We start from the raw sequence: 23754 nt of genomic DNA, 5'->3' as shown, positions 1-23754 counted from the left end.
TGCTTCAGCTAACTAAAAACATTCCATCTCCAATAAATCATCTGAGTGCTTCTTGTAGTCAGATGCATGTTCTCAATTGCAGGGATATCCTTGTTCAGGTATTTTCCTTTTAATTAGAGAATATACAAACACACTTTCATAAATGCAATCATAATCCAATTAGTGCAATTTAAAGAGCATTACAAGGCAGTGGTTCACTAGTCCTGTTTTCAGCCACTCACTCACCATTTATGTTTCAGAGAAAACATCAAACTGCATGCCCATGGAGAACACACCACTTCTTTAACCTCTCTAGAACTAATTAACCATGAAACTTTGAATTCCCATCACTTCTTTAATTCAGACTATTCAATTCAATTTTTTATAGTAACAACACACCAAGGCACAGTTTGGCTCAGCTCAAGAATTGCCTTTATACCTATTTATAATTAATTTGATAATTTATAAACAAATGTAAACTGATGCAGTGACATATATGTATATATAAGTGTACAGACAGCCCAACAGAACAAACTTAAACAAAATTCAAACTGCCAGTATCCAGCTGAATTTTAATGAATACTCTAGGTTAGTTTTTATATACATCTCATTTCTATTATTTCTGATTTTGGATTCAGCACACTATCCTAGAATCAACAGAATATGCTAATTTGGAAAGATCCCACAAGGATCATCCAGTCCAACTTCTGGTCCTGCACAGAACCAACCCCAGAAATCACACCATGTGCCCAAGAATATTCACCAAATGTTTCTTGAGCTCTGCCAGGCTGGTGCTGTGACCACTGCCCTGGGGAGCCTGTTCCAGTGCCCAGCCACCCTCTGGGCAAGAACCTTTTCCTAATATCCGGCCTAAATCTCCCCTGACACAACTTCAGGCCGTTCCCTCAGGTCCTGTCACTGTCCCCACAGAGCAGAGATCAGTGCATGTCCCTCCTGTTCCCCTCACAAGGAAGCTGTAACTGCAGTGAGGTCTCCCCTCAGTCTCCTCCAGGCTGAACAGACCAACTGCCTTCAGCCTCTCCTCACACAGCTTCCCCTCAAGACCCCTCACCATCCTTGTGGCCCTCCTTTGGATATTCTCTAAGGACTTCATGTCTTTCTTACATCATTGTGCACCAGCTTGGGGCGAGGCCACCACAGAGCAGGGGACAATCCCCTCCTTTGCCTGGCTGGCACTGCTGTGCCTGATTTCCCTCAGAACACAGATGTCCCTCCTGGCTGCCAGGGCACTGCTGATCCACATTCAACTCTCCATTGACCAGGACTCCCAGGTCCCTTTCTGCAGCATTGCCTTCCAGTACCTCATTCTCCACTCTGTCCATACATCCAGGGTTGCCCTATGCCACGGATACGAGGCACATTAAAAAAAAAAAAAACACCTTTACCCAAAGCTCTGAGTGGATGTTTTAACACAGGGTCAAGATGGAGACAGAACCCTGCTAAGTGACAAACTCACTCCTCCACTGCTAATCAAGCAGTTTATGAGGCTATGAAGACTGAGTCAAATGAAACCCACTGACACTTGCCTTTGATGTCAACTGAGAAAATTCCTATTTGACTTGTTTTTCCCATCTCTTTTTGCGACCCTGATCCACCACTAAATCATAAGTGAAAGCCAGTTTTTGCTCCACCTGACTCCTTTCAGTAGCTCCAGAAAAAGACAACTGTACATTTTCTGACTGGCTATGGTCCCCATTCCCAAGGCACCACCCAGGAGTTCCATGGGAGCTCCTGCTGCCCACATGGAGGACACCAGACACGGCACTGTCCTCCAGGAGGGGCCTCTGATTCCAGACTCAGCCATCCAGTACAGCTGCACACCTGAACCTCACCTCAGCTTCCACAGTCTGCAATCTCATGCCTACGTGGCAGAATAGGTTAATTTTGTTTTGGGGAGAAATCAAACTTTTCAAAAGCCGGGGGAAAAAAAAATCAGATGTGGGTTCCTGGGTAAGTGGCAGGTAAGAAGCAAATATGTACACAATACTCTGTTACAGAACAACACAAAGGATGGCATCTTAGCATGCAATGATACAAACACATTTTTCTAATACATCTGAGTTCTAGAATGGTCTTCATTTGAGATTCTCAGTCTCCTCTTCAAAAGTAACTGAAACACCCCAATACATACAGCCTCTTTCCCTGAATTAGCTACTTAAAATACAGTCTCAGAAAAAAGCAAATGCAAGGTGCCAGATGACAGAGGCAGACCTCAAAACACAGTTTATTATTCATGAGCATTACCTAAGCCTTATCTGGGGGACACACCTATTTTTCCTTTAACTAAAGTATTCTGGTTATACACAAGTGAGGACATACATCACAAAATCTACTTTGCCATGTGGAAACAATGAATGCCAGAGTAAGAACTGCTTAACATGTAACAACAGAGCTTTCTAACAACCATGCAGCAATTTATTCCAGAAGGATGCTCCCATGACACGGGAGCTCACAGATATGCTTTATCACAAGTGTGATGTGTACTGCAGAAGGGCTTAACAGCAGCAATACAAATTTGGGGTTGAAAGGTATCACTGATTTGTTTCACACAGGATTCTAGGAACTGCCTTCTTAAAACCTTAATAAATACTGACTCATCACAAGGATTATGATGTGATTCTAGTTTAAAAATTCTAGACTTCTACCCTATTCCTTTATTTCAACCAGAACGACTTTTCAACTAGAAACACCTCCCCCAAATCTGTAACACTGACCTAATTCAGTAGTTACAACATACAGACACCCCCACACATTTTCCATTTTCTTTCCTCCCTGTGCCTTGTATCTTTCAGGAAGGAAGGAATTATTTACATAATCAGAATAGAGAACTGGAGGTCGCAGCATTTCACTCATTAACACTGACATGAAGTGAAAGTGAAATGCATTCAATGATTAATGCAAAACCTGTCATTAAGCTACTATTCAGTAGAGCAAGAAGTATCTAACTTTCAACATTTAAAAAATACCTAATAAGCAGCAATCAGAAAATGTTATCTCAAATAGCATACATTACAAAAAAAAACCTTTAAGCTCCTTCTCCTCCTAAAGAAGTGAGTGTATGTGAGATGCAGTCAACTGCTTCAGATTCCAACATTAGTTCAACGCAATAAATGTCTTAATGGTACAGTACAAGACAGAATTTGAGCTAAGTGATAGTTACAAACTAAAACTGCTCTCAGTAAAAAATAGGTTACTTCAAGCAACCTTTTTCGTGATCATTTCACATAATACACCTGAAATTAAGTCATTTGGCAGCATAAGTTTCTGGAACATTGAGAACATCCACATAAACATCCGATTCTATTTGCCCTAAAATTCACAAAACAAAGGGGAATTGTCCTGAAACATACTTCAGTTCTTTCAGGATTCTTTTCTTTTTAGTTTCAAAACTTGGTGTTGGGACTAGGCTCAACTAAGATACAGCTACTTAACAGTATCCAACTTCACCTTGTACAAGATGCTCCTACACACAGCACTCACATGAGTTTAAGCAAGCAGTAAGAGCATAGAAAGAGAACTTCCAAACTTGAAGCCCAAGAAATTCTAATCAAAACAAACTGCATTCAAGCCAAGGCTGATGACAGGATTGGGCTCTGCACATCAAGGCAACAAAGCCACTATACTCAAAATGTATTAACTTTTTTCACAGCATCACAGAATGGTTTGGGTTGGAAGGGACTGCAGTGATCATCCAGTTCCAACCCCCTGCCATGGACAGGACACCTTCCACTAAACCAGGCTGTTCCTTTGATCCAACCTGGCCTTGAATACTTTCAAGGATGGGGCATCCACAATTCCTCTGGGCAACCTGCACTAGTGCATCACTACAGGAAATAATTCCTTCCTAACATCCATTCCAAACCGACTCTCAGTTTGAAGCCATTCTCCCTGTCCTATCACTAATGCCTTTCCTGTAACCCCCTCTCCATACTAGGAGGGGCTCTATGGTCTTCCCAGAGCCTTCTCCAGGCTGAACACTCCCAAGCACGTCAGCGTGTCTTCAGAGGAGAGGTGCTTCCACGTGGAGTAATTTCCCAAAAGACTTAAATAAAAAAAGGAAACCCTTTACATCAAAGGACTGTCTTGCTTCAAAGCAGTAATTGCTGAAGGCCAGGCCCTGAAAGGGAACTGGAGAGCAGCAGCATCTTTCTCCAAAAGACATTCACCTGCCAATAATTCTTGGGACATGTAACAGTCAGAGAGTGCACCCCTGATTACTTACAGCACATGATGCTTTTTCACAAATAATGTAATGAAAGGACAGGCCTCCAGATCACACACTTCATTCTGGCTAACAGATGGAAAAAACAGTTTCAGCTCCTGTTCTGAAGTGTTTAGCTCATGTGACAGTAAACAGAGACAAATCCAAATATACAGTACTCAGTCAATGCCTTACAGAAAAACCCACCAACTGTTAGGACAATTAACTGAGTTCCCCTGATGGATGAAGCATGTTGCCCTGCTGTCGTGCTTTTCCATAGGTGCACATCCTAGGCTGCTGTCACAGACAAAGTGCTGAGCAAGACTGGGCCTCATCCTGCACAACCACTCCTTCACTCTCAGGAGCTTTCACTGGGAATCACACTGGCATCAAAATACATCCTCAAGGATATTCTGTGTATCTCAGTGACAGAAAGAAGAGGGACATAAATGTTCAGCCCCTAAAATTCTATTATTTAAACTACAGGTCTAAACATTTCCCAGCAATGAAGAAACTACATTCAAGGCACTGGTAAGTAGCTAAATATGATGGGTTTTATGATGGGAGATGAAAATTGTAGTTGTGACAGTAAAAAAACCCAGACTTTTCAAGAACAGAATCCAGTAAATATAAAAAGCACTGGAAAATGCACACACTGGAACATAAGAAAAGCAAACTTACTAAGTAACTTCTATCTAGTAAATGCAAAAATCTATCTTAAAATGCTTACATGGTTTGAATGATGACTTTCACTTACCATAAAGCCCTTTTCTTGAATTCCCAATGAACATGCAAAGAAGTGGGTAAGGTTTCCTTTTATCTTAGTATTAATAGAACGAGCTACAATAGGAAATACCTTCAAAACTAAACCAACAAAAATATCAAGGAACTTCAGAATATAATTTGTTTCACTCAGATTCAATTCATACTGTTATATTTTTTTCCAATTATGCTACAGTTGATTTACGCACAAAGTTGTCCTTCTGCAACCCAAAAAACGTGTTCCTGGCAATAGAGCCAATCAGGACTGAGCTGATACTTCAGGTCCAACTGCAAACACAGTTCCTTTTCAGGCAGCCATAGAACAGTTCAGGCAAGGACAGGGAATACATTCACAGTTGGTAATCCATCATCTTCGGAGCAATTGTTATTGTATCGTTACATCTGACACTACTTCAAGAAAATAGTATGTCTAAAGTTTGCACTGAAGACATTAAATGCTCTTGGTCCCTTACTTCTGATTGTTAAACCCACAGCTTGGTCCTGGATTCATCCAAAAATGGATGTGACAGCTACACCTCTGCAAGCCATGGAGCAAAATTCATCATCAAAGTTCAACCACACTTGAGCAAAAACAGTCCCAGTGTTCTGGAAATGCATCTGGTATCCTCCCTTTTCACTTGCCCAAAGAACACTTTTACTGAATATGTTACTCTTTATCATTTGTGCTTTAGGAGTTATGTTTAGAGATGGTTTCTCTATATGTTTATTATTCCTAATTGAAAGTGTATCTATGTATAGGTGGTAGTGGTATCAGCTGCTTTTCTTAGCTCTGTGTGCTAATTCAAGCAGTCAAATGTTTTCTTGCAGCCCAAGTTAAAAGACCTGCAAAACACACATTTTAGATGTATTGGCTCTGTTCTTGAAGTCCACAGCTTAAAAGCTCCTAGCTCAAAATAATGCTTTACTGTATTTATAATTTGGGGCTTCAAAACCAAGGAGGAGACGCCATGTCACGTGGAGGAAATGCTGCACCTTTTCTCAAAAGCTGGATGAAAAGATAGGTTCTCCCGCTCTCCCTGATTTTGTTTGTGTGCTTGATTGGCAGCTCTGATTTTTTTGAATGGAAAGTGCCAGTAAAAGTACAGTTTGTGTAGTTCTTGTTGGCTGATTTCTCAGTTCTTTTTCTTCTTTGATAAGCCCAAAAGTCAAAGAGAATATAAACAGCAATCTCAAAAGGACATCTTTATTCCCTAGCTGCTAGGGAGTAGACAAATAGTTGCAAACCCCAGAACAGCCAGGCTACTTCGGCAATGGATGGTCTCTCCTGCTCTGCAATGGGCTCAGATATTTTATTCATCCCACTGCACTCTCATCTCACTGCGGCAGCAAATTGGTGTGGAGGGAGAACTTTTACTTTTTTTCTAGACGTAAAAGGCTGTAATTCACAAGTTTTCTCTCCTGCTCTGCAATGGGCTCAGATATTTGATTCATCCCACTGCACTCATCTCACTGCAGCAGCAAATTGGTGTGGAGGGAGAATTTTTACTTTTTTTCTAGATGTAAAAGGCTGTAATTCACAAGTTTCTTATCAGTTCTGTGACCAAAATTATATGTTTCTATTAAAAAAACAGCACCAAGATTTATTCTTGTTACATACAATTGTGGTGTTCACAGGCAGTTGCTTTTGTAAAATAACTGTGCTTTTTGTCACATTCACCAATATATACAAAGTTTTCTGTATGTGCTTTTTTCTAGGTAGATGACCTGACACTTGGCTGTGTTAGTGCACATTTTATTGTGCCAAGCTACCAGATAACTCACATTACTCTGTGATGTGCTCTCACTGTCACCCCACTTGTTTGGGTGCCATGTGCAATATTTATTAGCAATTTTATAGTTTTATCTATGTCATTGGTAATATATTAACAGTATGAAATTGTGAATTGCTAGGTGAAGGGTCTGGCTAGGAATGTGTTCCTGTTTGTTAAAATCATGTTAATAATTCTGGTTTCACTCAGTAAAGGTTCATTTTTTTAAACTCTAATTTTTCCCTGTAAATTTAATCAGACAAGTGTGTTACAATGCAGTACAGAAACTCAGGTATTCTCTAACATCTTTTGATTCTCCTCCTCTACTCTGCTCTGGTGAGACCCCACTTGGGAGTGCTGTGTACAGCTCTGGTGTCCCCAATACAAGGACATGGAACTGTTGGAGCAAGTCCAGAGGAGGCCACAAAGCTGGTAAGGGCAGTGGAGCATCTCCCTGGTCAGCCTGGAGAAGAGAAGGCTGAGTGGAGACCTCACAGCAACTTTCCAATATCTGAAGGGGGTCTACAGGGAAACTGGAGAGCAACTCTTCATCAGGAATGGCAGTGACAGGAAAAGGAGTAATGGGCACAAACTGAAAGAGGGGAAATTTAGGTTAAATATTAGGAAAAAAATTTCAGTTTGAGGATGGTGAGACACTGGAACACACCGCCCATGGAGGTTGTGGATGCCCAACCCTGACAGTGCTCAAGGCTCCTTTCTCCTTTCATCATCAAATGCTTGGACCTTTAGCTTGCTAAAACCATTGGGGTTTGTATCAAATATGAGGGTAGAGGTGAAGCCACTGATAGTACTTCAGCTTTCAATTTATGCAGGAAGGTTTTGCTGTTATTTTAGGTTGCATTAGATTCTATAATGTCTCTTTAAGCCAGGTCCTGCTGTTAACTAGAGAAGAACATGGGTCCTGTAACTACCAAAAGACATCCACAGAATATCTCACGTCCTTTTATGAGTGGGGCACAAACTCTTCATAACTGTTCAGAACTTTTGTACCTTAGCTCCAGCAGAGCATAAACAGAAGATAAACCTCGGAAACTTCCTTGGATGTTGTTTTCTCCTTTTGCTGCAGGGCTCACAAAGAAAGCTCAGATATTTTGAAGCACAATTTCATAGGCAGGACTGAAGAAGCTAAAATCATAAAGTATCTATTTCCTCCTTCTATCATAAGAATATTTAAGAATATAATTGTTTTGTTCATCTGCATAGGACCTCCAATGATCATCTAGTCCAACTGCCTCAGGATTACAGATAACACTAACTGCAGACAAAAATTTAAAAAAGTTAATTAGAAAAGCTTAAATCAAAACACTCCCTTTGAGGTACTAGAGCCATTTAATACTGCTCACAATTCCAATTCTTCCTACAGAACAGAATAAAAAACAAAATAACTCTTCAACATTCCATGCTTGGAAGACTGTACCAAACCATACTGAGGTCCAAATCCTCACTCATGTTCAGTACCATCCTTGGCCTTGGTTTCTTCCTGAGATACATAAACACATCGTGGATTCTGTAATTTCTGATGAAACTCATGCATTTTATGAGGCCACTGGTAAGTGCTGAACAGCTTTTGCTACCTCCATTCTTTCTCAAGTATCTGAAGGGAAGGATAATGGCATCTTGCAGATTTGTCCCACTTGCAGCTTTAAAACATGACCTTATTTATAGTATATATACTGCACTTAAGGCTTTGCAAAACTCAGGACTATAAACATTTGAAATGTTGGCTGAAGTCATTCAGCCAGTAAATTAGGGATATTACTACAATGTTATTTTTACATGTTACTTGTGCACTGTTTCTTAAACCCTGCTTATGCCCAGCTCCTGATGTGCCACCATGGTGTGCAGCACCCGATGCCAACACTGCAACTGGAGTGTAAAGATTCTGGTAGAAAAGCGGAGTCTAAAACTGGCCTGCAAAAATCAGGCTCAGCCCTTCTGGCTCCCATCATGTTCCTGATGGAAAACTTAATGGCTTCTCTAAACTATGTTAAACACTGTACTAAAGAAAATCAATTTATTAATAGTAGTTTTTACATCTAATATTCTGCGACATTATCAACACATTATGGAAATTTTTACACAATGTATAAAACCAACACAACTTACTGCTTGGTTAACTCTAAATAATTAAAGCATGATACAGCACCTAACACAGGTATTAAATTGGAAGCAGATTATGTTCTTGAATCATGACAAAAACAACTTTGTGAAACACCTAGATATTTTTAAATGCTTTAAATTCAAATATCTAAGCATTCCTGTTACTGTACAAGCGGTCATTTCACTTTTTTTAAAACTCTGCTTTTCGTGTAACGTTTAATCAGCACAAACTAAGCACAAGAACCCAAACTCCACCATCATCATTGTCAAGTGTAATTCAATATCTCTAATACAGAAGAAAGCGACACCAGCATTAAAATTTGTGTTTCAATAAGCTTCTTCACAACTATTTAACAAACTTAGCCAAACTTCCAACTAGTTTCAACGAACCAGCTGCCTACTCAGCCTGGCAGTTTTTGTACTGTTCCATGCCAGATAACTGCAAGTAAACATTTTGACATTTTCTGCTGCCTTACAACCATTTCAGTCAGAAGATACTTAGCCTGAAAAATCATGCTTGCACAAGCTCCCCAGAGGTGTTGCAAGATGATAGCTCATGTCTTTTAATATTGTCTGCCTTAAACATGCTCCATTTCAACCAAACTCATACAAGCCCATCTTCCTAGGCAGACTGAATGCTCCAGAAATCCCTGAAAATTATCTCCTTGCTCCAGAGAACTTGTGTAACAGCTTCCCTTAAAAATCTTGGCCTCTCTATAGGGAAGTAAGAAGTGGCAACAGAACAGCAGTTTTGTCTTCTGTCTTCATGCTCCTTCTGCCAACACAAAAGGCTGTAGTTTGATAGAAATGCAAAAAGATACATAGAAAAGGAGGTTGGAAAGGAACAAAAAGCCCCTAGAAAGTACACTAAGAACAAAGCAGGGTTGGAAATAAGAGAATTATTTCCACTATGTTCACTCTCCCCTGCCAGAACCAAGAAGTGACACCACTGTCCCAGAAACACAGTATTCCTGTATCCATAAAGCCTACTAAAAAGCATGTCATAACCTTCTTTACTGAGAAATGCAGGAGACAACAACCAACTAAGGGAGAAAACAATCATCCTAAGGGTTAAGGACGGGTTTAAGAACTCTGTTGCAGCTATCTGAAAACCAGAAAGTCATTCAAAAAACCCACAACTCACCACACACAAAATAAAAAAAATCCACAATACATACTGCTGCTGTTCTCCCTGCATTGAAATAATCCCAAAAACTACCAATCCCATAAACCCCCTTGCTCATGAGCCCTCCCTTCAGTCACAAAACAGCCTACAAAGATCCCATTTCTGAGCTGAGCCTACCAACAGGCCCAGAGAGACAAGAGGAACACTGGACCTGTTCTTCTCAGGGACAGTGCTTAAACCAGCACCACATGAGAGTGACAAGACTCCAGTAAGGTGGGTTTGCTACCACACTGTGCATGGATCTATTCTGCTTCCACTGTTGGAATCTCGGTGTGCAACAGCAATCTCATCCCCCAGTACAAGTATAATATCCTGAGAAGTTTCAGAAAATAGGTCTCATTGTATTTCTGCATGTGGACAAGCGTTCACCCAGTGCAGAGCCTCTCAGGCCGTTTGAAATCAGGGAGGTCTCCACAGTGACAAGAAAGGAAGGAGGGTGATCCTGCTGGATTCCATCCTAACCATTTTTTCACCACTATGGAATTAGCCCTTGCATCACCACATCACCAGCCAGATCAAGAAGCCATGCTGGCTGAAAGGTAACTGGAGGATAGGAATAAAATCATTTTAGTTTTCAGCTTCATCATATGCCCTATGAACACTAACAACGGCAGGAGAAACAGGACGAACACATAACCATGAACAGAACCAACTCTTTCAGCATTACTGCAAATCTCTCATGAAATTACACCCTACAAGAGAAGGGAAAGGGAAGGAAACAGAATACAGACAATTAGAATTAGCACATATTTAACTAATATATAATCAAGGTTCATGTACATTATGGCACAAATGAGCCTTCACAACACAGAAAAGTCATAAAGAGCAAAATTCTTCCCAAGCATAATGGATAACACAGGAAAATGCACACAGAGAAAGCTGTTTAGCAGATGATAAATGCCAGGAATGTCAGTCCACCAACAGCACAAGTTCAGTCATAAAAGAAATATTAAGCAGCCACAGCAAATAATGCCAAGTGCAAGAAGTCTGAGAAGGTGAAGGCAACAAACTGTCCTGGAAATTATGATAAAGCCAGTGGAATACTCAGCAGATTGCAATGAGTCAGGAAAATTATTTGGCAGTAATACTTTGAATATTCTCACTACAAGCAGATGACTTAATGACAAAGCCACAGCAGGTAACACCACAGAAGTTGTAAAGCACAGAAGGTGGCAAAAATTTTATTTCTGATGACGACAACAACAACAAAAACCAAAAATAAAAAAGAAAAGAAAAAAAAAAGAAAAAAAGAAAAACAAGAAAAAAAAGCCAGAGCTATGAAACTGTCAGCAAAACAACCAAACTCTACAATTCAAACATTACCTGGAAACTCAGGTAAAGCAAAAACTGAACTAGAGATGACAGAGCATGAGTAGCTGAGTACAACAGCTACATCCACTGTGACAGTCAACATCTTAGGACTTTTTCACAAGTTTTCGTTTAACAAAATTACAAGAGAGACAGACACATCATGCTCTCTGTATTTGTCAAAGGCTGAATTTGTCATTTTTCTCCTACCTAATAGGAATTTTCAGAGTAATCTGGTTTCCACTGTAATTTCATTTCCATTGACCTAAGTCCCCTGGGTAAACAGTAATCAACTGAGGCACCAGGAAGAGAAATTGTCAGTACCTTATTTGTCACAGAAGTTTAATGATGTTTTATAAGGAAAGAAACAGAACTTCAGAAATAAAAGTGAAATCTCTGGCTTATAAAGCACCTATACAGAACTCCCCAAAGTTAATTCTGTGTCTTGTACAAAAACATTGCTGGAGAACACACCAGCCTTTTTCAGATTCATTCACCTTTTCATCCTCCTCTCATTCTTCTTGGTATTGACAGAAAGAGAAAACTCAGAAAGAGCCAGGAGGCACAACAGAAATTTAAGCCAACAAAACTGTGTAACACCTGAATATCTAACCAAAATCCACTGAAAAGCTATGACAAGAGGTAGGTTTGAAGTTCACAGCCTCCGTGTCTCAGTTCTTCATCAATAACAAAGACAACACAAATTTTTTGATTCACATTTGGTTAACATACAGGATGAGAATGAAAAGAACCTGAAGAATCTATCAAGCTTATTAACAGAGGAATAATTCTACTCAGAATTTAGACTGATGTCACACATGCATTTACAGAAAGAATTCCACAGATAAAATAGTGAATGACAATCCCATTCCATCTGACTGAATGAGTCAAGATCCAAAGGGAGGAAGAGCTCCTAATTAAGGGGAGGCGGGAGGGGGAAACACCAGTTTAATGACAAGCTTCATTCTCCTATTTCCCCATTTTCCATGTTTATATAAACTTAGAGGAACCTGAAGTTCATAACCAAGTGCAAGTTCCCACACGTGGGTCAGAGCAATCCCAAACACAAGTACAGGCCAGGTAAAGGATGGAATGAGAGCAGCTTTGAGGATTTGGGGCTGCTGGGGGACAGGAAGCCCAACACAACCCAGGCAACGTGCACTCACAGCCCAGAAAGCCAAACGTGCCCTGGGCTGCATTCAAAGCTGCGTGGGCAGCAGGGGGAAGGAGGGGATTCTGCTCCCTACTCTGCTCTGGTGACATCCCACCCCTATTCAGTGTCCAGCCCTGGGGTCCCCAGCACAAGAAAGACCCTGTTGGAGCGGGTCCAGAGGAGATCAGGAGAAGGACCACAGGGCCAGAGCAACTCTGCCATCAAGACAGGCTGAGAGAGCTGGGGCTGCTCAGCCTGGAGAAGAAGGCTCTGGGGAGAGACATTAAAGCACTTTCCAGTACATAAAAGGGACTTGGAAAAAAGCTGGAGAGGGACTTCTGACAAGGACAAGGGGCAATGGCTTTAAGCTGGAAGAGGGTAGGTTTAGACAAGGGGCTAGGAACAAAATCTTTACTGTGAAGGTGGTGAAGCACTCCAACAGGTTGCCCAGAGTTGTGGATGTCACATTGTTGGAAGTGTTCAAAGCCAGGCTGGATCACAGGATCTATTTACTATCCCATTAAATGGTTCTTAAATTATTATAAAATGCTTATATAGACCATGATTCCTAATTTTTTCCCAAGGCTCTTTGCATCATTTGTTTTTCACCACACACAATTTAAAGTAACTTCACTAAGCCATCTGACAATTTGACTAAAAAATGAATAATGGATACACTTTAAAAAATAAGCTTTTAGTTCTGTTGAGAAATCCACTCAGATACAAACCCCATGTCCTGATGAAATGATATGAGGAAAACAAACTTTTCACTTCCATTTATCAAGAATCTGTGCAATAACAAGGCACCTCAAACATCAGCCTCATATCTACAAATGCAGCAAGGCAAAGAAAAAAGCTCAACTGATTATATGCACCCTGTGACAAGCTGTTGTCTGTAATGCAGACACTTTCTTATTCACAGATAGAAAGTGTCTCCAAAGTATACCCCTAGCATCACCAGTTCTGGGGAAACAGAACATCAGCTATTCAGTAGAAACAAGACAACTCTCCCTGAAAGCAGATTACTATCACCTGACCAAACAGGCGAGTAGAAGCAAACTACAAAGATTTTAACAGTATTTTCTTATTAAGAGAAAATAATCAAAAAAATCATGAAAACAGCTTAAGAGAAAACAAACAGTTTGGCAGCCTATATAAGAAGCAAAGTTTTTTATACCTACAGAAATGTATCCCCAAAGGAACTTCTTCACAATTCCTATCAAAGGAAAAATCATTGTGACTGAACTGTTTAAATGTCAACACTGCTGTTCAGGCTTCTCCCCCACCACTTCATTTCTGGAAAGAAGTTCTAAGACAAGAACTTAAATTGATGAAACACACTAGAGAAAGTGATTATGTCAAATATATGGAATCAAGAATTCTAGTGGACAACTGCAATTTAGAACTTTAGTGACATGCAATGATAAACTCACAAATTTTGCTGTTAGACTAACTGAAAGTAGAACTACAGGGTTAGTCTTCATTTTAAGCATGAACTACTACTTATTTATTGTATTTTCACACCCACAAAGAAATGCAGTGACTCATCAACACTGCCAAATCCTCAGAGTGTATTTCAGGTGTAGCACAGTGTAAGCACATACTTGAGAGCACAAAGCAGGAGAGAGTTTGATCCTCTGCTCTCCACTGTTGAGTTACTCAGTGCTGGCCCACATGAGTCCATTACCTGCACAACAGCTCAGCCTTCAGGGTGATACTTGTACCTGGGTGAATGTGACACAAACAGTGCAGCCAGCATCAGTACAATTTCATCTTCAGAAAAAGATCATCTTCTCAAGTACCATCTAAGGATCAACCAACACAGTGCAGTGGAACCTCCAAATTAAACTCTTGTATTGGCTCTCACCTGCCAACAATGAAACTAAACTAACCACTGTCCTCCTCCAGCTGCCTCCAGGCAACTTATCCTGAATTCTACTGGTCCCAAATATCCATACCATTATCAGGAAAGCGACAGAAAATAAAAGGAACATTCATGACAGAATGAACTACCAAACAAACCCTCCTTCATCTAGTCAAAAATCTCAGAATGGTGCAGATAAGTGGAAAATTCCAGCCATACACCTGCTAACCAGAGGCTGGGACTAATTGGGGTTTTTTCATTACACATTAGCTTACAGCAAGGTTTCACTACCACTGAATTCACTGATCATCTCACTGAACATCACTCAACTGATGGTTGCTGCATCCATTCAAAAAAACAACAACAATAAAAAAACCCCTCAGTTTTGCAATCCTATACATGGAAGGAAAAGGAAAAAAGGCACAAAGGAAATTCATGTTTTCAGCTGCATCTTCACTAGACATGTGACAAACTGTCAACCACAGCAACCTGGCTGAACGGCTACAAGAAGACACACTGTAAGAAATTTTCAGGCTGTGCTGCTGCCTAATTACCAAAACTATCACAAAGACATCCTGACACAGCAAGAGAACTGTAAAGCACTTTAGAAATCTGACACTACCACCTCACCTAAGAAAAAAAGTCAGTACATCATCCTAGGAAAAGTCCCATTGCAGGAGTGTGCACATGTGTGTCTATACACACACACCACTCTAAGTATTCAAGGAAAAGCACCTGGGATTTTAAGGCCCCACTGTGGTTAATAAAACACTGTCTGAAAGGCAGGCCAACACACGTGGAGAGCTGTGCAAAACTGAACCTGAAACTGTAGAACCAGCCACTTGAGTTATATCTTCAACCTCCACAGGATTTATGTCACAATTTAAGATCAAAAAAAAAGGAAATTCTCACAGCTAAAGGATTCAGGAAAACACATTAAAAGAAAACGTCAGAAATTATCAAACAATTAATATTCTATTTCTAAATCAGAAATTTACGATGTCTAAAATACAGTTTAAAGTATAGTTTAATATTTTGGTTTATCAAAATTTCAGCATTACATCAACATTTACTTATAAATTAAGTTAAACAGACACATCTTTATCATTTAAATTTCAAATTCATTAACTTGTCCTGTTGAAATGCAGTAAAGAACACACTGAAGTACTTTATTGCTAAAACAACAGAAAAACATTAAACATAAACAACTCAAGGCTAATTTACCAAGATGCCAGTACGCTTTCACAACAACATGAATTCCTATCTCATATTTTAAAAGATACTTTTGTTCTCCTCACTGTCAAATTTATTTCTGGACAAGAAAATTGAAGTTCCACCCACAGCCAACACAGGCCTGTCCCCACTGTCCCACAGCACAGTGGCAGTGAGGACACCCTCCTCCAACCAAAAAAGCCTCTCTGGCAACAGAGAGATCACAACTGACACACGTCACCACTGCCTTCTCTTATTGAACACTTTTCTAAACAATCTTTTTTTCCTTCTTTCACCATTTCATGTTGCTGCAGCTAAGACAAACCAAACCTTTCCCTCTTCCCACACGCAGTCCTGCTGGAGCTCGAGAAAAGGTTAAGCAGCAATTCAATAAGTTAAGGACTGAACCCTGTGGAATTTGGAACATGCATTTTTCTGTCATTCCATGTGTCATTCGACTGTTAGAAAAAAGTGCTACTTGTCTTAAAGGCTCTTCTAGGGACAATTTTCTATTACTTGACTTCTGGGTATTTTACATGAAAGCTTAATGAAAAGACAGCCCTGAAATTCCCTCTGCATACTTTTCATTACTTTGAAGCAGTCACTTGAACACTTCTGTTATAAAAAGAAGTATTTTGCAATTTGTAACAGAGAGGATATGAGGAAACTCATGCAACAAGGGCGTCTTGCCTTCCACACAGTCTTGAGTCCCAGCTAAAAAATGGAATTTGGAAAAAAAGCACATCTCTAAGGAATGATGCAATGTGGAATTCCCCTCTTCTGAGTAAATCCACAGCTAAATGCTAACTACCAAACACCAGGATTTACTGAAATGTCCATGCAGAGATCTAAAAGCAAGAAAATCACATTTTTCTGTTAGCAGTTACATGTGTAACAAAAACTAAGTCACTAAACAGGGTTACATAGTGGTTTTGTAAGCAGATCAAGGATGCTACAAATAAAAGCTTCCCACACTAACATTCCTGATAGTTACCCATCCAAAGCATCTTCAATCTGACTTCATGAAAATGGTTGCTGATACCAGTGTTCAAAATACACCTAGATCTTAAATTTACATCCCATGAACCTCTTTCAGAGCTGTACAAAGTCAACCAAAAGCAAGTAATCATTCTCACAATCAAGAGTAACTAATTCTTTAAGAACATCATATATCAACAATGTTCTTTTAAAAAGCAAGCTTGGGAACATACCTATATCCCAGTGGTTTGCATTTCAAGCTTTATAACTTTTATTCGAAAAAACATCAACCAAAAAGCCTTAATAACAGACTGAATTCAACTCTCAAATAAAATGAGTAACTAATGGCTTCTTATAAAACAAAGCAAATACTAGAAAATTCACAACAGAAAATGCAGAAGAAACTGGTTGTGCTGTTAAGCTCCCTCAGGAAAAAGAAACAACCAAAAACTAAAAGAGAAGCAAAAAGTTTTAATACTAAGTCACAACTGGCTACTTTAAGACCTTTCTTACTTTCCTCCCATCCTCTCCAGTGAGAACAGCTATTAACAGCTCTCCTGCAATGTCAGCAACACCCCATTTTAAATTACTTTACCAGCCCAGATCTACAGAAGATGCTCCATGCACCAATGGGCTCAGGTGGGCACTGTAATTATCAGAAAGGCAGCAGTTGACATTTTGAGGGTGCAAGATAATGACAGAACAGTTTTCTGCCCTGTCTATCTACTGAAGACTCTAAACAAAATATCTAAATCCCCTAGTGCAGAGGGCACCTCTGTCAACCATATACCCAAGCCATGTTCTAGCCTTAAGCACAGGAGAACCAGGCAATACAACATAACTGTTCTAAAAAGGGAAATCATAATGAATTATGGCCCTCATAGTAAGAGTGTGAGAAATTTCAGATGTTCCTACATTAGTAAGAGAAGAAAAAACTAGATTTTATACATGGAAAAAAGTCACTGTGTTTCTTCTAACACGGAATCTTTCTAACACAAACTTCCCAGACAGAAAAATTCAAGTCTCACTGCATGCAAGTATGTGCTAATAGAACCAACTTGGCCTCTGCTCTGGAATATCAGAACAACGCTCAGTTATGTTAAAAAATAAAGGTAATGCTGTGTATTTACAGACACAGATAACAAGTGTGATATGAGACAAACCTACAGGAACAGCACACAATGCTGCCAGCTTTGCAAAAGACAAGGACTACAATGACAGACAGAAATTACCAAGCTGTGTTCCAAAACACACCCTGAAGTACAGCTTTAAACTTAGGATTCTGATTTTAAACAGGGGTCATATGGACAATAAAACTGGGTGCAGCTACACAGAGGATGAAGAGAAGACAGTTCCATGTACGAAAAACTTAAGATACCTGCACAAGAGAATCCACATCCAGTTACTATTAATGCTCACACCCAGCAAACAACTGTCTACACAAAAGCCTTCTCATTTACAACTTTTCAAATTAACACAAAATCCAGCAAAGTTTCTTACATCTTCACACTGGTCTCTGCAAGTGCTGGATAAGCAAGGCTCTTGTGATTCAAGAGAAAGAATTAAAGTAAGTACAATAATTTCAAGGGTTTTGCAGGGTTTGGATTATCTTTAAAAAAAAAAATCCTGCTTTAAGTTAAAAACAGTAAAGGACACCTTTGATTCATCTGCTTCACAAATGAGGCTATCTTGATCTGGATGTTTTTAAAATATACCTATTTTTGATCTTTCAGAATGGATAAAACAGTATTTCTTTTTTAAAAAAAGTGAGTAAATACATACCCACACACATACATATTTATACACATATACAGATATATCTCTACACTCAGAGTATTACCTAACATAAAAGTACTTTCCATTCAAATATCTGAAATAATTTCTGAACTTGTCCAAACCAGAGCAGGAAGGGCAGAAATACTTTCCATGGAATTTAATATATTTTCAATACACACCTGACAGAAACAGAACTTCAAAGCCATTTAAAAATAAATTGTTCAAACTAATAAATAAATTAATTCCTACCCAAGGCTGTACTAATACTGGAAGGTCCTAAACTAATTTTAATTTCAAATATAAGATGTCTTGGAACAAAGGTATTACAGGTACCTTTATTTTGTCAGAAGTCTATTTAATTCTGCAAAATAGACATTAATCACTATTTTGGTTTATTTTGAGACTCTCACCTACGAATTTGAGCATATTAATAAAGTGCATAAACCTATAAGTGTGCCTCTAGAACACAGAGTAGTTGCACTGGTCTGAGTACAAAGGCACCACAATGAGGGGAATAAATTGTTTATGTAAGGGTGACAGTGTTCCACAGAGATGGAAAACAGTTCTGCTACCACTATCTTTATTGATTACCACCTCCAGATGTAGTCTTCCTGTCAATTCCACGGGCAGAGAAATTGCCACAAAGGCACATTCTGCAAGACATGGAGCAGCAGCCAGGCAAGATTAAGACAGAAGCTTCCCAAAAGAAACACCCTGAAGACAAACTACACAAAAGGAAAGTACAAGACCCTCTGGAGAGGGAAAAGTTACTATGATACAATCTTACATTTATTTCTGGTTAACTCCCTCCCCATAAACATGCTGATAATTTGAGTTTCTTCCACTGCAGCTTTATGATTATGTTTTTGGGTTTTGTACACAGCTATCATTAAGCATCACTGTTGTCTGGTGTACTGCACAGAATAATCAATACATGTATTCTATATGCCTCCCTGAAATTCTTGGTATCAGCTACTGTGGTTTGCTGGTTCAAAGAATAAACATTACTTCAACTTCAAGAATCAAAAGCATTGTTTTAGAAAACAAAACAGAAAAAAAAGCCCAAACAAACAAAATCCCTCATGTATGACTTGGGTTTTGCTGAAATAAATATGCAACTTGATCAGCAACACTTTTGCTGGGGAGGCCTGACAATTTCTCAAGTAAAATATGAAAAAAAAAAAATTCCCACGTACAATATGAATAATAAAGTTAGCAGCCTACAGCTTTCAGTCACCCCTAACTCTTTCTTACTAGGGACACTGTTTCTATTCCACAATCAATAAAGGTCAATCCCCCAAACACCCATTAACAGCCCCTTCCTAAATGTAACAATTTTACCACCCATTTGTCAGGCCTCTTGAGAAGCTGCTGAAAAACCCGGCTACTGTGATCGGTCACAGCAAGTGTTGCCACAAGTATACTGAAGAATGCATAACAGTATCTCAATTCAACAACTTTTTAAAAAAATACAGGCCCCAGCTCCGCAAGTAGGTCAGCAAAAGCAGGCCTTGTGCTGGCTGCGAGCCTGCGGCTTCAGAGGGTCTTTGGGCTGATACAAACGCCCAGTGATATGAACACAGCTGCAAAACTGCGAGTACAAACCGAGTTGTACAGATAACATGGAAACAGCTGAGACAGACACAATATGTCTGCAGCGAGCCTGGGAGTCCTTTGAACATTTAATTAGAACAATTCTTTTCTGAAATGTTCTTTTTTTCCTGTACAGCTGCGAGCTACTGCAAATCTTCAAAATACCTAACTGGACTTCTGAAGGAGCAAGCTGAAAATTAAATATGGCATCTTAAAAACTACCCCAACATTTCTGGATACCTCTACAAGGAAAAAAAAAAATCACTCAAGAACAAAATAAGTAATTTTCAAAAGCTATTCCCACTGTATACAAACAAAGCTGCACAAAGTGGGAAAGCACATGTTAACACACAAAAACCCCAACAGCCCATCCAACTGGTGAAATCCCGTTTTCTCGAGGACAATAACACTGAGTACCTACGGCCAAACTACATGCAACTACCTCTGCCGTACACGTCGGGCAAGGGAAGAGGGCTGTCCTGCCTAAAATAAATCGCTACAGACAAGCCCTGAGACACAACTCCGAGGAGAAGCGGCGCGGTGAACTGCAGGAATTAGACGAAAAAGCCACGAACGTTTTTCGTACATGGAAGCCGGGGCGCTGGAAGCCGAGGCCAGAGGAGTGGCCTACGTGTTAACAGTGTTTACAGCGGGCGTGAACGAGCTGCTGCTGCTGGATTTCATTGAGACGGTCGGGAAAGCGCCTCGGCAGGGCCTGATTTCCAGGCGTCGCCCGGGCCTACGCGGCCCCAATCACTCCACCTCAGTAATGGCGTTCGGGGCGAAGGGAAGCGAGAACCAAGGGAGGCGATGCCGGTGCAGCGCTGCGGGGAGGCACAGGGCCCTCCTCACCGGGGGGTCCGGCCAGAGGGGCCCCGGAGAGGCGGTCAGAGCCCCTCGAGGGCGCCGGGCGCTCCCCCCCGCCGGCAGCCGGGGATGAGGAGCCGTCAGCCATTTTCCCTCGCCCTCCAAAACACGGCGGTGCGGGGCCGACACGCCGGGGCTCCGAGGGAGGCGCTGCCGCCGCCTCACACCCCGCGGGTCCCGGGGAGCTCCGTCCTCGCCCCCAGCCGCGCCCCGGCCCGCGGAGCCCCATCCCCGGGGAGCACAAACAGCTGCCCGGCCCCGCCCGGGCACCGCTCCGCACTCACCCCCGCACCGCTTCCCCTCGTCCCGCGGCGGCTGCTGCGGCGGCCCGGAGCCCTCCTGGGCGCTGCCTCATGCCCGGCGGCCGGCGGGGCACGGTCTCATGCCAGGCCGCGGCTCTGAGGGGGCGGCTCCGCTTCCCCCGGTTCCCACTCGGCTGCGCAGCGGCGGGAAGCGGGAGGGCAAATCCGGCGCCGCTGCCCGCGCTCCGGGTGCCGGCCCTGAGCGCTTCTCTCTCTCTGGGGCGTTTTTCCTGCGTCACCAGCTGCTGCCCGGCGGCGGCGGCGGCCCTGCCTGGGCTCGGGCTGGGGCTGGGCCGGGGCCTGCGCGCTCCGCTCCGCCCCGTCCGGGCACCGGGCGCACGCGGGGGGGGTGGGCGGACGCGCGCCCGGGGCTCGGCCGGGCGGGGGTGGCGGGGCCGGGCCGGGCGGCGGGAGCTCCGCGCTCAGGGCTCGGCGCTGCGGGGGAGACAGCGCGGAGGGAGGCGGCAGTGGCGGCGGCGCAGCCGCGTCTGGCGGGGCCCCGTGGGCAAGATGGCGGCGCCGGCAGCGCCTTCCGCACCCGGCCCAGCGCGGCGGCGGTTCGGCCACCCGAGCGCGGCGGTGACGCGCTGCCCGTGTGCCCGCCCGGGGCCGCCGCTCCCGGCCTGTCCGTGTGCGGGGGCGGCGGTGGCGGTGAGGGGAGGACGAGGACTGTGGGGGACACACACAACACACGCACGCACGGCCAGCGGCGCGCGGGCGCGCGCGGGGCCTGTTTCGCGTCGGTTGGGCGCGCGCGCGCTCCCCATTGTGGCCCGCGCCGCGCCGCCGGGCGCGCGCCGGGGCCCGGATGGTGACGTCAGGGCGGTGACGGTGGTGACGTCAGCGCGGCCGCCTCCCGCCGCGCTGGGGACGCGACGGGAGCGGGGCGGGAGCGCGGGCGGCGGCGGCGGCTCCGGCTCCGTCCCTCACGGCCCGCAGAGCCCACCCGGCTCGGGGACACCGGCGCTTTTTTAAGGCCGAACGGGCCTTTTGTCCCTCTTGCAGGCTCCCCGGTCAGAGAGCTCCCCTGGCAGAGCTCAGCACGCCTTGGGACGAGGCACTCGGGGCACATGGGTGGCTCTGAGGGTGCCCTGCGCTGGGCCTGGAGTTGGAGTCGCGCGTCTCCATGCGTCCCTTCCACTCTGAATATTCTGTGATGCTTTGGTTCTTTTTCCTGTCTCTGATAGGCCTGCGTTTACATGGCCACAGTAGGAGATCGGTAGAACCCCGGTCTATGTGCGTGCTTTGTATAGCGACCGGCAGGACTTCGAGCCTGGATTTAAAACCTGGGAAAACGGGAAAGGATGCCTTTGTGGCAGGACAGAAGTTTGGCAGATATGGCAAACTCGGACTTCAGGAATACCTGAAGTGGTGCTTAAAGTTTTGTTAGTCTGAATTCCAAGATCAAAGTCTCATTTTAACAACATCATTCAAGAATTAAAGAGCAGGAAGTGAAAGATATGGTATTGAGCTGAAAACACAGGAGGAATTTAGGCTCCCCAGGTTGGAATTTGCTCGAGAGGCTCAGGCCAACAACCTTACCTCTAGTGCAGAATGTTCTCTACCATGCAGTGGGAAAAGACTAAAAAACTAAAACAAAACAAAAAACAACAAAACAAAAAAAAAAAGCTCATTGCAGGAGATGGAACAACACTGGGTGGGTGTTTTTCAGTAAAAAGCTAGAGCTCAAAATCAAGTGGTGATAAGTTCTGATATTTCCTGATTTAGCAGAGTTATTAGGTTTTCTGCTGATCATTAGATGGTGTGATTTGGGATGGAAATCTGAAGTACGTTGCTGTCTTAGCCACTCAGTAGACAAAACAAGGGATGCAGCTGCTTCATCACTGTACAAATGCAACAGTTTGTTTACTGAAGGAATAGCTGTATGTGCATTTTCTTCAACAATAAAAACAAGCCATAACCATGGTGAAAGTTTGCAAGTGTAACTTTTTTGTGTTTGGGTTGGAAATACATGTAATCACATCAAAACAGCTTTTTTATCTGTGTGATTTTCATGCTTCTGGGCATGTTATTGTGGCCTCCTTTTTTGTCCCTTATCAACTACTTTCAGCTTTTCCTCCTATTTCCCATTAATCCACTTTGTTTTCCAGGGAAAGCATTTGAAATAGCTGCACCTACAATGCTTGTACCTTCCCTTGCCACCACAGTATTCTTCTCCCTCAAGCCCTTCACTGTTTATGATAGCTTACAGAGGCATGGTGACACCTCAAACAATTATAGTTTCCTATATTTTGACACTTATCTTTAAAAATAAACTGGTTTTTGATGGTCATTTTATTAAGTAGACCCTTGTTTTAATGACAGGCCAAATTCTGTGTTCCTTCTGAGCACCGTGGCTTTTTTTGGCAGAGCCAAAGAGTGACACATCAGTGGATTTTTATAACGTGGGCAATTGTCCACCGAGAAATCGACTGTCAGTTCACATAAAAGTCAACAACAACAACAAAAGATACGAGCAGTAGCTGTGGAAACAATGGTGGTACAACTTGTGGCAAGAATTCCCTCTTGTGAAGAAGCATTCCTTCAGCCAAGAGAAAGAGTGGAAGCTTTGATTATTTTCATTGAATCCTTAGGCTTGGAAGAGGTGAAGAACCGATTCCTCTTCAGCTCCCTGGGACCTTTGGTGATACTTTTCAGGTTT

The 23754-nt window shown here is 42.4% G+C and overlaps 1 protein-coding gene across 5 annotated transcripts in view; it reads right to left on the bottom strand.

Annotated features, from left to right (window-relative positions):
• Positions 1 to 21369, bottom strand: part of USP9X (ubiquitin specific peptidase 9 X-linked) — a 95795-nt gene extending 74426 nt beyond the window's left edge. For 2 of the 5 annotated variants that reach the window (XM_041399694.1, XM_041399696.1), the window contains exon 1: positions 21075 to 21369. The gene's annotated coding sequence lies outside the window, so the exon portion shown is untranslated. The remainder of the gene's footprint in view (positions 1 to 21074) is intronic. The other 3 variants (XM_041399693.1, XM_041399695.1, XM_041399692.1) reach the window with 2 other exon arrangements.
• Positions 21370 to 23754: the final 2385 nt, after the last annotated feature.

Source organism: Onychostruthus taczanowskii, unplaced genomic scaffold (assembly GCF_017590055.1).
Source record: "Onychostruthus taczanowskii isolate IOZ18803 unplaced genomic scaffold, ASM1759005v1 scaffold17, whole genome shotgun sequence".
Classification (NCBI taxonomy): domain Eukaryota; kingdom Metazoa; phylum Chordata; class Aves; order Passeriformes; family Passeridae; genus Onychostruthus; species Onychostruthus taczanowskii.
Note: the sequence above shows the minus strand (reverse complement) of the source record. Positions and strands in the feature narration are given on the sequence as shown.